Below are 4,234 nucleotides of genomic sequence, written 5' to 3'. Positions count from 1 at the left end.
TACGTCGCGCTCGTGCGTTTTGTTTTGCACGCGGTGCAAAAAAATTAAAAAGGGAATGCAACACGAGGACTTCCCAGGAGGTCACCCATCCTAGTACTACTCTCGCCCAAGCACGCTTAACTTCGGAGTTCTGATGGGATCCGGTGCTTTAGTGCTGGTATGATCGCATACGACATGTTACCCCCGTCTTCGTCCCTTATGCTTGCCCCTCCCAGCTCCACTACACACACGATTGCACATTCCTTTGGCCGCTCCCGCTCAACTACGGAGACGAGTTTTACCACGGTTCAACTGCACCAGTGCCTATTTACCATGGTTTCGACCCCTTTCAGAACACGCTTGCCGCCGCTAGACGCGTGAATAATGAGCAGCGAGCTAAAACTTACCGTAAACGTGCAAAATAATAAAACGTGCTAAACATACGTCGCGCTCGTGCGTTTTGTTTTGCACGCGGTGCAAAAAAATTAAAAAGGGAATGCAACACGAGGACTTCCCAGGAGGTCACCCATCCTAGTACTACTCTCGCCCAAGCACGCTTAACTTCAGAGTTCTAATGGGATCCGATGCTTTAGTGCTGGTGTGATCGCATCCGACATGTTACCCCCGTCTTCGTCCCTTATGCTTGCCCCTCCCAGCTCCACTACACACACGATTGCACATTCCTTTGGCCGCTCCCGCTCAACTACGGAGACGAGTTTTACCACGGTTCAACTGCACCAGTGCCTATTTACCATGGTTTCCGACCCCTTTCAGAACACGCTTGCCGCCGCTAGACGCGTGAATAATGAGCAGCGAGCTAAAACTTACCGTAAACGTGCAAAATAATAAAACGTGCTAAACATACGTCGCGCTCGTGCGTTTTGTTTTGCACGCGGTGCAAAAAAATTAAAAAAGGAATGCAACACGAGGACTTCCCAGGAGGTCACCCATCCTAGTACTACTCTCGCCCAAGCACGCTTAACTTCGGAGCTCTGATGGGATCCGGTGCTTTAGTGCTGGTATGATCGCATCCAACACCCCCGTCTTCGTCCCTTATGCTTGCCCCTCCCAGCTCCACTACACACACGATTGCACATTCCTTTGGCCGCTCCCGCTTAACTACGGAGACGAGTTTTACCACGGTTCAACTGCACCAGTGCCTATTTACCATGGTTTCGACCCCTTTCAGAACACGCTTGCCGCCGCTAGACGCGTGAATAATGAGCAGCGAGCTAAAACTTACCGTAAACGTGCAAAATAATAAAACGTGCTAAACATACGTCGCGCTCGTGCGTTTTGTTTTGCACGCGGTGCAAAAAAATTAAAAAGGGAATGCAACACGAGGACTTCCCAGGAGGTCACCCATCCTAGTACTACTCTCGCCCAAGCACGCTTAACTTTAGAGTTCTGATGGGATCCGGTGCTTTAGTGCTGGTATGATCGCATCCGACATGTTACCCCCGTCTTCGTCCCTTATGCTTGCCCCTCCCAGCTCCACTACACACACGATTGCACATTCCTTTGGCCGCTCCCGCTCAACTACGGAGACGAGTTTTACCACGGTTCAACTGCACCAGTGCCTATTTACCATGGTTTCGACCCCTTTCAGAACACGCTTGCCGCTGCTAGACGCGTGAATAATGAGCAGCGAGCTAAAACTTACCGTAAACGTGCAAAATAATAAAACGTGCTAAACATACGTCGCGCTCGTGCGTTTTGTTTTGCACGCGGTGCAAAAAAATTAAAAAGGGAATGCAACACGAGGACTTCCCAGGAGGTCACCCATCCTAGTACTACTCTCGCCCAAGCACGCTTAACTTCGGAGCTCTGATGGGATCCGGTGCTTTAGTGCTGGTATGATCGCATCCGACATGTTACCCCCGTCTTCGTCCCTTATGCTTGCCCCTCCCAGCTCCACTACACACACGATTGCACATTCCTTTGGCCGCTCCCGCTCAACTACGGAGACGAGTTTACCACGGTTCAACTGCACCAGTGCCTATTTACCATGGTTTCGACCCCTTTCAGAACACGCTTGCCGCCGCTAGACGCGTGAATAATGAGCAGCGAGCTAAAACTTACCGTAAACGTGCAAAATAATAAAACGTGCTAAACATACGTCGCGCTCGTGCGTTTTGTTTTGCACGCGGTGCAAAAAAATTAAAAAGGGAACGCAACACGAGGACTTCCCAGGAGGTCACCCATCCTAGTACTACTCTCGCCCAAGCACGCTTAACTTCGGAGTTCTGATGGGATCCGGTGCTTTAGTGCTGGTATGATCGCATCCGACATGTTTCCCCCGTCTTCGTCCCTTATGCTTGCCCCTCCCAGCTCCACTACACACACGATTGCACATTCCTTTGGCCGCTCCCGCTCAACTACGGAGACGAGTTTTACCACGGTTCAACTGCACCAGTGCCTATTTACCATGGTTTCGACCCCTTTCAGAACACGCTTGCCGCCGCTAGACGCGTGAATAATGAGCAGCGAGCTAAAACTAACCGTAAACGTGCAAAATAATAAAACGTGCTAAACATACGTCGCGCTCGTGCGTTTTGTTTTGCACGCGGTGCAAAAAAATTAAAAAGGGAACGCAACACGAGGACTTCCCAGGAGGTCACCCATCCTAGTACTACTCTCGCCCAAGCACGCTTAACTTCGGAATTCTGATGGGATCCGATGCTTTAGTGCTGGTATGATCGCATCCGACATGTTACCCCCGTCTTCGTCCCTTATGCTTGCCCCTCCCAGCTCCACTACACACACGATTGCACATTCCATTGGCCGCTCCCGCTCAACTACGGAGACGAGTTTTACCACGGTTCAACTGCACCAGTGCCTATTTACCATGGTTTCGACCCCTTTCAGAACACGCTTGCCGCCGCTAGACGCGTGAATAATGAGCAGCGAGCTAAAACTTACCGTAAACGTGCAAAATAATAAAACGTGCTAAACATACGTCGCGCTCGTGCGTTTTGTTTTGCACGCGGTGCAAAAAAATTAAAAAGGGAATGCAACACGAGGACTTCCCAGGAGGTCACCCATCCTAGTACTACTCTCGCCCAAGCACGCTTAACTTCGGAGTTCTGATGGGATCCGGTGCTTTAGTGCTGGTATGATCACATCCGACATGTTGCCCCCGTCTTCGTCCCTTATGCTTGCCCCTCCCAGCTCCACTACACACACGATTGCACATTCCTTTGGCCGCTCCCGCTCAACTACGGAGACGAGTTTTACCACGGTTCAACTGCACCAGTGCCTATTTACCATGGTTTCGACCCCTTTCAGAACACGCTTGCCGCCGCTAGACGCGTGAATAATGAGCAGCGAGCTAAAACTTACCGTAAACGTGCAAAATAATAAAACGTGCTAAACATACGTCGCGCTCGTGCGTTTTGTTTTGCACGCGGTGCAAAAAAATTAAAAAGGGAATGCAACACGAGGACTTCCCAGGAGGTCACCCATCCTAGTACCACTCTCGCCCAAGCACGCTTAACTTCGGAGTTCTGATGGGATCCGGTGCTTTAGTGCTGGTATGATCGCATCCGACATGTTACCCCCGTCTTCGTCCCTTATGCTTGCCCCTCCCAGCTCCACTACACACACGATTGCACATTCCTTTGGCCGCTCCCGCTCAACTACGGAGACGAGTTTTACCACGGTTCAACTGCACCAGTGCCTATTTACCATGGTTTCGACCCCTTTCAGAACACGCTTGCCGCCGCTAGACGCGTGAATAATGAGCAGCGAGCTAAAACTTACCGTAAACGTGTAAAATAATAAAACGTGCTAAACATACGTCGCGCTCGTGCGTTTTGTTTTGCACGCGGTGCAAAAAAATTAAAAAGGGAATGCAACACGAGGAATTCCCAGGTGGTCACCCATCCTAGTACTACTCTCGCCCGAGCACGCTTAACTTCGGAGTTCTGATGGGATCCGGTGCTTTAGTGCTGGTATGATCGCATCCGACATGTTACCCCCGTCTTCGTCCCTTATGCTTGCCCCTCCCAGCTCCACTACACACACGATTGCACATTCCTTTGGCCGCTCCCGCTCAACTACGGAGACGAGTTTTACCACGGTTCAACTGCACCAGTGCCTATTTACCATGGTTTCGACCCCTTTCAGAACACGCTTGCCGCCGCTAGACGCGTGAATAATGAGCAGCGAGCTAAAACTTACCGTAAACGTGCTAAACATACGTCGCGCTCGTGCGTTTTGTTTTGCACGCGGTGCAAAAAAATTAAAAAGGGAA

The 4,234-nt window shown here is 50.6% G+C and overlaps 10 non-coding genes across 10 annotated transcripts; all 10 read right to left on the bottom strand.

The window, feature by feature from the left end:
* Nucleotides 1–52: 52 nt before the first annotated feature.
* LOC123176637 (5S ribosomal RNA) lies at nucleotides 53–171 on the bottom strand. Its single transcript, XR_006488607.1, has one exon. It is a non-coding gene; the product is annotated as a 5S ribosomal RNA (ribosomal RNA).
* Nucleotides 172–472: 301 nt separating this feature from the next.
* Nucleotides 473–591, bottom strand: LOC123176642 (5S ribosomal RNA). The gene has a single exon (XR_006488612.1). It is a non-coding gene; the product is annotated as a 5S ribosomal RNA (ribosomal RNA).
* Nucleotides 592–893: 302 nt separating this feature from the next.
* Nucleotides 894–1,012, bottom strand: LOC123176639 (5S ribosomal RNA). The gene has a single exon (XR_006488609.1). It is a non-coding gene; the product is annotated as a 5S ribosomal RNA (ribosomal RNA).
* Nucleotides 1,013–1,308: 296 nt separating this feature from the next.
* On the bottom strand, nucleotides 1,309–1,427 carry LOC123176640 (5S ribosomal RNA). Its single transcript, XR_006488610.1, has one exon. It is a non-coding gene; the product is annotated as a 5S ribosomal RNA (ribosomal RNA).
* A 301-nt stretch (nucleotides 1,428–1,728) lies between these two features.
* On the bottom strand, nucleotides 1,729–1,847 carry LOC123176638 (5S ribosomal RNA). Its single transcript, XR_006488608.1, has one exon. It is a non-coding gene; the product is annotated as a 5S ribosomal RNA (ribosomal RNA).
* Nucleotides 1,848–2,147: 300 nt separating this feature from the next.
* Nucleotides 2,148–2,266, bottom strand: LOC123176645 (5S ribosomal RNA). The gene has a single exon (XR_006488615.1). It is a non-coding gene; the product is annotated as a 5S ribosomal RNA (ribosomal RNA).
* Nucleotides 2,267–2,567: 301 nt separating this feature from the next.
* On the bottom strand, nucleotides 2,568–2,686 carry LOC123176641 (5S ribosomal RNA). Its single transcript, XR_006488611.1, has one exon. It is a non-coding gene; the product is annotated as a 5S ribosomal RNA (ribosomal RNA).
* Nucleotides 2,687–2,987: 301 nt separating this feature from the next.
* Nucleotides 2,988–3,106, bottom strand: LOC123176643 (5S ribosomal RNA). The gene has a single exon (XR_006488613.1). It is a non-coding gene; the product is annotated as a 5S ribosomal RNA (ribosomal RNA).
* Nucleotides 3,107–3,407: 301 nt separating this feature from the next.
* Nucleotides 3,408–3,526, bottom strand: LOC123176646 (5S ribosomal RNA). The gene has a single exon (XR_006488616.1). It is a non-coding gene; the product is annotated as a 5S ribosomal RNA (ribosomal RNA).
* Nucleotides 3,527–3,827: 301 nt separating this feature from the next.
* On the bottom strand, nucleotides 3,828–3,946 carry LOC123176644 (5S ribosomal RNA). The gene has a single exon (XR_006488614.1). It is a non-coding gene; the product is annotated as a 5S ribosomal RNA (ribosomal RNA).
* Between the last annotated feature and the right edge of the window lie 288 nt (nucleotides 3,947–4,234).

Source organism: Triticum aestivum, unplaced genomic scaffold, assembly GCF_018294505.1.
Source record: "Triticum aestivum cultivar Chinese Spring unplaced genomic scaffold, IWGSC CS RefSeq v2.1 scaffold21710, whole genome shotgun sequence".
In the NCBI taxonomy this organism is placed as follows: Eukaryota; Viridiplantae; Streptophyta; class Magnoliopsida; order Poales; family Poaceae; genus Triticum; species Triticum aestivum.
Note: the sequence above shows the minus strand (reverse complement) of the source record. Positions and strands in the feature narration are given on the sequence as shown.